The sequence below is a fragment of the Miscanthus floridulus genome, chromosome 4 (assembly GCF_019320115.1).
Source record: "Miscanthus floridulus cultivar M001 chromosome 4, ASM1932011v1, whole genome shotgun sequence".
Classification (NCBI taxonomy): Eukaryota; Viridiplantae; Streptophyta; class Magnoliopsida; order Poales; family Poaceae; genus Miscanthus; species Miscanthus floridulus.
Window position 1 is genome coordinate 26962713 of NC_089583.1, and position 11462 is coordinate 26974174.

The window sequence follows — 11462 nt, forward strand, 5'->3', positions numbered from 1 at the left end:
CAAGAGCCAATGACATATGGGCACCTTTCACTAATACAGAAATAGTTTTTTTTGCTGACGTCCAGTGCCATGTTCGCTTAGCTGATAAGACTTGGCTCAAAGTACTGTTGGCTGATTTGTTGTGAGAGAAAAATATTATTCGTTGGTTGAAAAAGTACGGCTTATAAGCCAAACGAACATGGCGTAGTTTTTTTCATAGACGATTCATAAAGACTAGGAGTCAATAGAAAGAGAAGAGTGGGCCCATGGTTATGAACCATCAGTGCAGGTAGGTTTAAGAAAACCACAAAGGGTAAATCACTACCGCTAGTGTAAAATATATCTATACTGACAGTTAGCTTAGGTGTGACCCCAAGTGTAGATCTAGGATTTACACGGGCAGTTTTTGGAACACCCTAAAATTTGCATAATTTTAAAATAGGGAAAAATGATTTAATTATGTATTTTTTGAGCATTTATTAGAAAAAAATAACAACTTTGTAAAAAATTAAAATCAAATATAGGTCTACATACATGTCTATGCACTCATGGTGCTGCATATTATTTTTGAATTATGTGGTTTGAAATCAAACTTCAAATTGATTTGAATTTGTATTTCAAAATTAGTTTGAAAAAATAGAAAAGAAAAAGGAAAAGGATTTTATCTCCCCTCCTTTGCTTTCGGCCTGATGGCCCGGTCGCTGGCCCGCTCTTCCTCAGCGCAGTCCCCGCGCCTCTCTCTCGCTCTTGGGCCGCTTCGCTCCCCTTGTTTCCTCGCGCGGCGCAGCAAAGCAAGCCGCAGCCAGCGCAGTCGCCCGCGCCCTTTCCCCTCTCGCCTGTCGCTGACTACCCAGGCCCACTTGTCAGCCGCGTGTCTTCCACCTCGCGCTCATGTCCGAGCCGGCCACGACTCCGCTCGGGAGTCCGCGCTCGCCCCGACTCCGCCCCGATGTGTGTGCACCGCAAGCCTCACCACCCTCATAAGTAGCAATTGAGCCCGCGCCGCCTCCTCATAGAAGTCGCGAGCTAGCCGTACGACTTCGAGCCCTAGCAGAGCCGCAGGAGATCCACCGCCGAGGGCGATTCGCTGCTCCTCCGCCGCCACGACCGCATCTCCGAGCTCCGCAAGAAGGTAACTTGCGGGTGTCTCTCATGCCCTCTCCCTTGCCTTCTGTGTTTGTATCCGCGTCACCGTTGATCTCTGGCGAACCCGATCCGCCATACCGAGCTCTAGCTCATCCCCGTGCCGTCGTAGTCCCTTATGATCCCCTAGATGGATTCGCAGTGCCTTCCTCTTGTTTCCCATCCTTTTCCCGTGCCCGATAGTGGTCAGAGCCGTCGTATCGACGAGCACCGGCCAATATTTCAGGACAGCTCTATATATCATTATCACAGACCGGGGAAATCAGCACTAACGGGTCTAAAACGGTGTTCTGGAACTGATGACCATTGTCTTTGTTGGGTACTGGTGCAGAAACAGTTATATGTTGAAACAAAGGGAAAGGCGGCTCCACTCCACTCCCCAACGGATCTAGCACGGTCTGCGAACTCTGAAGTTGATGCCTGTCGACGACCTCAAGATAGACCGACAATCTTGGGTATGTAGGGTGGGGGGAAAATCATCATGTGCTGAGTGTTTGATGATTATTTTTACTAAGAAATATGTTAGGATTAATTAAAGTAGCGTCAATATTTGCGTGACACTTTATTTTGGAGGCCGTATGAATGGCACATGTTTATAAAATTAATTCTGCAAGAGCCTATGACATATGGGCCCCTTTCACTAATACAGAAATAGTTTTTTTCTGACGTCTAGTTTTTTTCATAGACGATTCATAAAGAGTAGGAGTCAATAGAAAGAGAAGAGTGGGCCCATGGTTATGAACCATCAGTGCAGGTAGGTTTAAGAAAACCACAAAGGATAAATCACTACCGCTTGTGTAAAATATATCTATACTGACAGTTAGCTTAAGTGTGACCCCAAGTGTAGATCTAGGATTTACACGGGCAGTTTTCTTAAGGTTTACGCCACTGTAGATACATTTACACCAGTGTTTTTCTTAACCTACTGATTATACAAACAACTCTATGGGTCTGTTTGGCATAGCTCACAACAGCTTCACGAGCTATTGTGAGCTGTTTTATTTGCCAAACACTCATTTCTAAAATAGTTTTATCTATAAAGTTGTTTTTCTCCCTCTCTCACAAAGACATGAGTTGGGATGAAACTGAAAAAAGTAGCTTATCCCAACTCTTTTCCTTATTTCTCTTTCCCATCCATGCACGAAGCTGTTTTGCCAAACAAATTTTTCAAAACAGCTCAGCTTCACCTTAAAAGTTGCTCATGAAGCTGTATTAAAAAAAACCCAGTTTTACTAGTGAAGCTGAGCTGTGCCAGGCAGACCCTATAAATACCATTCTTCCTCCCCGACGAGTACTGTACTAACCAAGCCAGCCCCCCCATTCTAGATGTCCCTAGAGATTCAAACATGCAAAATACAAGGGTAGGTTTTGATCTTCATTTCTCTAAATGAGGTTGCTCAAGAAGTTTAGTTAATGCATTGTCCTATATATTTTTTTTGGAGGAATCTTCATAATTTGTGGTCTGATTCGATCTAGGTTTTATGGTGTGTGTGTATGGAGGGGGAATGCAAAGCATGTTTCTTCCATTATATATCATCAATTTCATAATTATTGATCCATACAATTTTTTTTTATTTTTAACATTTTTTGTAAACTAATTTTAAATCTAACACTGTTTTTTTCAAAACTAACACTTTTTGCCGCGCCTATTGCCATGGCGTGGCGAAACGCCTGTGACGCGCCATGCATGGTGGCGCAGCAGGAGGATGACGTGGCGACGACCGGGGCTTCTGACCGATGACGTGGCAGGGTCTGCCGCGTCACCGATCTTGGCGCGGCAGTGACGCGCCACGGCGCATGGCGTGGCAGGACCAGATAAATATCATGAGCGAGCCTGCCCGCCCGCACGTCGCGGAGCCCCCCCCCCCCCCGACGTCGCGCAGCGCCCGCCGCCCGCCCAAGCCGGCCACGCCACGAACGCCGGCGCGTCACGGCCGCCGGCCGCCCGCTCATATCAAGGTAGCTCCCTCTCAATTTCATGTTATTATGATTGTTATTGATTTAGGATAGTTAGTGATTTAGGATAGTTAGGGTTTTATGATTGTTATTGATTTAGGATAGTTAGTGATTTAGGATAGTTAGGTTAGTGAATTTGTTTATTTAGGTAGGTAGTTTTTAGGTTTGAGGTTGTGTGTTGTAGTATAGTTAAGGTTTGGTTAGGTAGTTAGGGTTTAGGTTACTGTTAGTTAGAATTTTGGGTTTAGGGATTGATTAGGTTTTTATTATTTAGTTTATAGTTAGTTATTTAGTTAAGGATTTTGGGTATAGATACTAGTTTTCAAGTGTCGGTACTTAGTAGTGCATAATACGTCGATTTGGATGACTTGATGAAGTTTCGTCAAATGCTTATTTTCCTAGTGAAGTTGTTTAATATGTCTGTTAATGTTACTTTGAATATATACATGTGCTTTCATATTGTGTTCGTATTGCATAACAAGTAGTTCAAATTTTGCAATGCTACATAATGTTAATTTAAATATTGTTAATTTGAATACTCTAACCCTTTGTTTATCAATTTGTAATAGGATGACCCCTCCCACGCAGCACCCGTTGTATCCCATTCTTGAGGTGGAGTACGACGACCAGCACCGAGCACACATCTTGAGTGACACCGACGCAGAGGTGGCCTTGCCTTCTTTGAGGCCCCGCACGCATACCAGGGCGCACCAGTGGGACGAGCGTTACGCGCCGTATATACGGCGTGCCAACTTTCTCGAGCTTGTCCGTGTTGTCAACTATGGTCGTCCGCCCCTTGACCCAGCACTACTTACTACAGCTGTAGACAGGTGCGAGTGCCTTCTTTGTACGTAAATATTTTTATAACAAATTTGAGTCAACTAATAGTCATTCTATTCTTATAATAGGTGGAGGTCTGAGACCCACATGTTCCACCTACCTTTCGGCGAGATGACCTTGACCATGCAGGACGTGAAGGCTATCTTTGGCCTTTGGTTGGGAGGACTTCCAGTGACGGGTATAGTTGACAACGATCACTGGAGGGAGCTGGTGGCTCAGTTCACTGGCTTTCTTCCACCGGACGACGAGGTTTCAAAGGAAAATAAGTGAGCAATTCAAGCCTATTTAATAGTTGCATTGCTTTCCTGCAGCCATCGGGTCTCATTTTCTTTGATGAATTTCAGGAAAAGTTCTGGTGTTTCATCGTCCTAGATCACAGAGCGCTTTGACTACTTGGACCCACAGGCTGAGGAGGCTCAGATCGACATGTTCGCTAGAGTTTGGCTCTGGCACTTCCTTGGTGCTTTCCACTTCCCAGACGCCTCGGGCAACACCATCAACTAGATCTTCCTTGACATACTACGTGTCGGTGTTTTGGACCGGGGGGTCCTCAACCAACTAGTGAATTTGTTCTGCGTGTTCCCGATTCCGGATGGTGATGCAAAGAGACACAAGGTTTATACTGGTTCGGGCAATTCATGCCCTACGTCCAGTCTGGGAGATTGATCTTGTATTCCTTGCACCGAAGTGCTTGTAGTAGGGGGTTACAAGCTAGGTGAGAGAGGGAGCTAGTCCCAGGTCTCGGCGGGGAGTGATGTGGGCTGCTTGAGACGTTGCTCTCAAGCGGCAGGGAAGTGAGCGTGTTACAGGGTGTTGTTCTTCGTGAGAACCTGTCTCTCGAAATGGCCCAAGTCCTTTCCTTTTATAGTTTGAAGGGAGGACAAGTGTAGTACATGTGCTAACTATACGGCGTCGTGCGAACAGAGACGGCATGTCTGAGCCCTGTAGCCCGTTCCTGTGGCGGTGTAGTCATCGGACTGGTCCGTCCTTAGAGCGCTGGGGCGATGTGCTGGTCACATCCGATCTTGTGCGTTATGGGAGCTCTAGGGCTGCCTTGGAGCGGGTGCGGCGGTCAGCGTGTGGGTCACTGTGGATTGACTGTGCGTGAGGCCGAGGCTCGGTTGGTGCCGAGGCCGAACCACGATGGGGGGTCTCGGTGGACGTGAATCCCGAGATAGCCAAGACCCTGGCGTGGAGTGCCGAGGCCTAGAGGGAGCGGTCGATCTGGTACACTGATTCGGAGGCGATGATGACCCGAGCCAGACTTCCCATGCCGCGTTGTCTTTGGGGCGGGAATTGCGGGGCACAGTGCGGTGCGAGCGCTGATCGTGTGCACAGTGCCAGAATACAGTGGCCGGTAATCCCCGTCGTGCCCCGCCTCAGCCGGTATGGTGCTGATGTGACTTCTTGTCTCGTCGGCCATTCCGTAGTGTTAAGCCGTTGTCCGGCTGAGATTGTGGGAGTGGTTGACGCATTAATAGGACGTGACATGCTGTCGAGAAGACTGGTCGAGGCCGAAGCGATGGGTTGTTGACAAACCGGCCTCGAGCGATATGGAGAATAGCTGTCTTATTCGAGGCTGTTCGCACGGGGCCTTGGGCGAGACTGAGATTGGGCTCCTTGCCAAGACCTCTCGCGAGAGGCCTCGCGTGAGGCGAAGATTGCGTCAGGGCACCGAGACCTCCCGTGCGAGGCCTGAGGCGAGGTGGAGAGCCTGGTGGGCTTGGACGGGGCCGGTGATGAACCAACGGCTTACCTTCTGGCTTCGTTGTTGATGAGATTTAAGTGACTCTTTTGGTGTACGCTCGGGGTACCCCGTTCTATGGTGCCCGATAGTAGCCCCTAAGCCTCGGGGGGAGTGTGTGCACACTCCCTGAGGGTTTGTCGAGACTTGGCTTACAGCCGCTCCTGTAGGGATTGTGTTTTGCTTCTTGAGGTTTCAGTGGGTGCGCGCGAGTGCACCCGCCGGGTGTAGCCCCCGAGGCCCTGGAGGAGTGGAGTCATTCCTCCAGGGTCTTTTTTCGTGTTTTGGGTGAGGAGTTTTTATCGTGTTCGTCCGAGCCCTCAAGTGCGAGTTCGGGTCGCGGGGTCTCGGCAAGGTTGTAGGAAGATCCCCCTAGCCTCTGCACAGAGCAAGGGGTCCGTCAGGGGTTCCCCTAGCTTTTTGTACGACCCTCATGCTTCCTTTTCGCTCGGAAGGAGGGGTGGAATGTGCCAGGCTACCCTCGGTGGGCACAAGCGTTAGCACTTCCAGTGAGCTGTTATCGGGTAAGTCCGAGTGGAGGCCCGTACCCCATTCACTAGGGGATGGCTAGCGGTCCAGAGACACACTCCAAGAATACCAGAGGGTTTCTCTAGTGGGTGCCGAGGCCGTTTGCTAGGCCTCGGTGGCTCGGCGCCTCCCTACGGTGGGATCCCATTCGAAGACCTCCCTGCCGGTCTCGGACACGACTTAGGACGCCCCGAGCGACTGTTTGCTCGGGCCTCGGCCATTCGTGGGCTCGCCCAAAGTCGTCCCTAACTTTGTTGCCCTGGGGCGGCTGTCGAAACCTCAGGGGGCCCAGCCTTCGAACCCCTGGACTGTAACGGGCTCGGTGCCCTTTATCGTATTTGTAACAAAACTTCTAACGCGGGCTTAGGTCATTTGTCTTTGTCTTGGGTGCAGGAGGAGCCCCCGAGCCTCCGCCCGGAGCGAGAGGGCGGTCAGGGGTCCCCTGTCTTTTTTGTTCGACCCTCACATATCCTTTTCATTCGGATGGAGGGGTTGTTTGCTGAGCCCATTCGGGTGCGAGCCAGAGCCACTGGGTCTCGGCAAGGTTGCAGGAAGAGCCCCCTAGCCTCTGCACGGAGCGAGAGGGCCATCGAGAGTTCCCCTGGCTCTTTGTACGACCCTCGCGCGTGAGGGTTTGTTTGCCGAGGCCCTTTTGGGTGTGAGCCTGGGTCGCAGGGTCTCGGCAAGGTTGCCGGAAGGGCTCCCTAGCCTCTGCACAGAGCGAGAGGGCCGTCGGGAGCTCCCCTGGCTTTTTGTATGACCCTCGCGCTTCCTTTTCGCTCAGAAGGAGGGGTTGTTTTGCTGAGCCCATTCAGGTGCGAGCCGGAGCCGCTGGGTCTCGGCAAGGTTGCAGGAAGAGCCCCCTAGCCTCTACATAGAGCAAGAGGTCCGTCAGGGACTCCCCAGGCTTTTTGTACGACCCTCACGCTTCCTTTTCGCTCGGAAGGAGGGGTGGAATGTGCCAGGCTATCCTCGGTGGGCAAGAGCGTTGGCACTTCCGGTGAGCTGTTATCGGGTAAGTCCGAGTGGAGGCCCGTACCCCGTTCGCTAAGGGATGGCTAGCGGTCCAGAGACACACTCCAAGAATACCAGAGGGTTTCTCTAGTGGGTGCCGAGGCCGTTCACTGGGCCTCGGTGGCTCGGTGCCTCCCTACGGTGGGATCCCATTCGGAGACCTCCCTGCCAGTCTCGGACACGACTTAGGATGCCCCGAGCGACTGTTTGCTCGGGCCTCGGCCATTCGTGGGCTCGCCCGTGGTCGTCCCTGACTTTGTTGTCCTAGGGCGGCTATCGAAACCCCTAGGGGCCTAGCCTTCGAACCCCTAGACCGTAATAGGTTCAGAGTCTGGTTCCTTCATCTGAAAGGAATGGGGCAGGGGGGGATATCTTCCCCATTGGCTCGGCAACAGCTGGCATGCCTTTTGAGGCGGTTTTCTGGGGAGGCGGAACGACGTCTGCTGCCGTAGTGGTCGGGCGCGATGTGGTGGATGGGACGTAACTGTTCCCACAATTAATGAGAAGGAAAGTGGGCGCGTGGGCGGTAAAATCGGATCGTGGTTAACCACGCCAGATCGAGGGGAAACTTCCCCGATTTCATCGCCCGTCCGTTTCGCCTTCACCCTGCATAAATACTCAAAGAGCCTCGCCCCTCCTCACCTTACCTTGCCTGCGTTAGCTCTGCCTCCATCGAGCCATCACTAGAGCAGCGGGTGCCGGGAAGAAGAAGGGAGAAGAGTGAGCTAGGGAGAGCGAGAAAGAGAGAGAGAGAGAGAGAAACTCACCGCCACGTTCGATCCCTCCACCGCATCCATGGCTGGTGACATCGTTGTCATCGAGGCGGACCCCTAGGATCCATCGGACGTCACCGAGGAGATGCTTCAGTCGCTCATCGACGGCGGACTCCTTCGTCTGGTGACAGACCCCAATAGGCCAGAGTGGATCGCTCCGTACAGCGAGCCAGAGCTGAGGCCTCGCGATGGCTACGTTGTGAGCTTCGTCTCCTTTCACGAGCGTGGCCTCGGCGTTCCGGCGGATCGGTTCATGTGGGCGCTCCCGCACTACTATGGCGTGGAGCTCCACAACTTCAACCCCAACTCCATTGTGCAGGTGGCCATCTTCGTCGCTGTCTGCGAGGGGTACTTGGGGATTGCTCCCCATTGGGAGTTGTGGCTCCATCTCTTCCGAGCGGGGCACACAACTAAGCCAACGGGCACGTCGGGCATGAGAAAAGCGGTGAGGGCCGGCGGCTGCACTCTCCAAGTGCGTCAAGACCGCCAGCACCTCTACATCCTGGCCCAGCTCGCATCATCCAATCATTGATGGTACACGAGTTGGTTCTACCTTCACAACGATGACGGAGGACTTCCCCCTACACTGGGTGGATTGTGGGGAGCTGCCCGAAGAGGTGGAAGTACGGTGTCCCGAGGGACGACCAGCCCAAGCTGCAGCCGCTTCTGGAGGGGCTAGAGAGGCTGCGGGGCCGTGGCCTTACCGCGGCCGTGGTCGTGGCTGCCGTCCACCGTCGGAGGGTACTACCGCTGATGACTCGGCAGTAGCGCCTGTTTGAGATGAGGCCGGGTGAGCCAAATGAGGGCATCCGGATGTCCTCCTCCGCCCTTTCTGACAAGGAAATTCTTCGTCGGGTGGGGGAGACTGTGGAGGCAAAGCTGAGGGGCGGCAACCTGACACCCATCGCGATGCGCCCGTCGCGGGAGTTCCTTTCGCTGGTAAGTCATGCGCCGCTACAGCCCCTGAGCCTTCTCCGTTTTCCCTTACTTCTTGATCCCTTATGTGCGTTGGCCACCCTTGCAAGGGATGAGGGACATGTGCACCTCTCCGCCGCCCGTTCCTGAGGACGCGAGGCGGCGGGCGATCAACCGGGCAAACGCCGAGGCGCAGAAAAAGCGGTAGGACGCCAAGGCGGTGAAGCGCACGAAAAAGAACCTCGCATGCGAGGAACTAGACAAGCGCCGCCGTCAACAAAGGAAGGATGGCCTCCTGTTGTAGGAGTCCCCATCGCCGTCGATATTGACGGATGCCTTAGACGGGGATGATGAGGACGAGATGGGGCGGGGTCCCCTAGACCATCTCCCTAACATAGGGGAGGTGGTGCCCGGGGTGTTGGCAAGCAGCCTGGTACTCCCAGGAGGAGGAGGAGGAGTTCACCTAGGGTCGGAAATTGCTCGCTCCGGGGCCGAGGCCGACACGCCCGAGGCATAGGCGCTAGGCAAATGGGCCATTAGCCTAGTGGGCTCGGCGGCAGCGGTGGAGCAAGTGGTGGCGGAGGCGACGCAACTGCCCCCGTAGGGGACCGAGGGGGCGCCGGGGTCCGTTGAGGACCAACCGGCGCTGATGGACATGGAGGCCATGCCTCTGCCGCCGCCACCGCCTTTGCGGACAAGGGTTGCCATGATGAAGCGGTTGCCGCCTCGCTCAAGGTAGGTGTATCTTTGGTGGGGTCATAGTGTCTTGCGTTTGTTCTTTTGTCTTGTGCTGACCCTGTGATCGTCTTGTCCTTAGCCGGAAGTGGCCTGTGGAGGTGCCTACTTTGGCACCCATTAAAGCACTCAAGGTTAACCCTGGCTCCACCGCCCACTAGGTGGCGGAGGCGCAAGCCACCCTACAACGTGGCATGGCGTTGGTGAAGGCTGACCCGAAGGAGCCGGCCACCCAAGGAGGGGCTGACGAGGCGGCCCTAACACAGGAGTGGGAGGGAGCGCTTCCGCTCCGTGATGGCGAGGCCCATGGGTCGGATGCGGTCGAGGTTCCCTTGGCCGCCGAGACCCGCGGGACCGAGGTCCCCGGGGTTTCATAGGCCGGGGCGATGGAGACTGCGGTGCTCGGGACCATCGAGGCCGCTACGGCGAGCACTGGAGCCCCCGCGACCGTCGAGGCCACGATGGCGGAGGCCAGAGCCCCCGAGACCACCGAGGCCACGATGGCGAAGGCCGGAGCCCCCGCGACCGTCGAGGCCACGATGGCGGAGGCCGGAGCCCCCGAGACCACCGAGGCCACGATGGCGAAGGCCGGAGCCCCCGGGACCACCGAGGCCACGATGGCAAAGCCCGGAGGCCCCGGGACCACCGACGCTGACATGATCATGGTGGGGCTGCCAACCTAGGAAATGGAGATGAAGGCGGCGGAGGCTTTGGCGACACCCTTGGTTCAGGGCCAGCCGCTGTTGCGAGAGAGCGTCTAGGAGGTGGAGATTCTTCCGATCTCCTCCGACGATACTTCTCGGGTGCAGGAGATGGCCAGTGCCGAGGCGGCTGGTGTCGTGGAACAACCGATTCGAACCCCGGGTGAGGGAAGCTCGGCCCTCGCGCGGGTGCACCCGAGCCCCACGGGTGGAACCACCCGCGTGTCCTGTGGCAAAGCCGGGATGATCCTGAGGCAGAGCCTCTATTTGCCCTCGAGGACACGGCCGAGGGCGGTCGCTGGGACACGTTCGAGCAGTACCGCCAGCTGGCAGAGCAGTCTCTACGGATAGCGCTGTCCGTGGTGGCCAACGATTTGCCCGTAGTCGCCTAGGTTCGTGCTTTCATTTCCCATGCGGTGGTCTTTTTCTGAGCTTTCTCTGTAGGGATTGACCCCTGTTCTGTTTCCCCCAGGTGCTCAAGACCCGATCTCTTGGGAAGTCGGTCTTCCTCCGCCGGGAGAGGGATGTCTGGGACCAGCTTCAGCGGCAGAAGGGCCTTCTTGCCGGTGCCAACGAGCTCCTGTCGGCACGGAGCACAGAGGTGGAGGACCTCCGTCTTTGTTGCGCCAACATGAAGGTCGAGGCAGCCACGGCCCAGGAGCAGCTCGCCCCTCTAGCGGCGTGGGTCAAGGAGTTGGAGGAGGAGCTCACCTGCGCGGCCAGTGATCGGGATGCCTTTAGGTCTCGAGCCGAAGAAGCTACGATCTCGGCCACGGCTCTTGCTGGGCAGCTAGGGGCAAAACAGAATGCGCACCGGCTGACGAAAGGCTCTTTGGATGAGGCCCTTGTAGTGGCTGAGGCCTCGCGAACCGAGGCTGTGGTTTGGAGGGGGAAGGCCGAGGGTGAGTCCTAGTCCCTTCGTTTTACTCGCTTTTTCTTATGTTTGTTCCCTAACTTCCTCATGTGACGCAGAGCTGGGGAGTGAAGCTTCTAGGGCGGCCAAGGCTTCTCGGGTCGAGGCTCAGCGCCTGAAGGAGAAAGCCGAGGCTTTTTGGGTCGAAGCCCGACACTAGGAGCTTAAGGCCAAGGGTGAGTTCCGTAGGCTTCCATCCCTATTTAGCTTGTTTTTTCTCC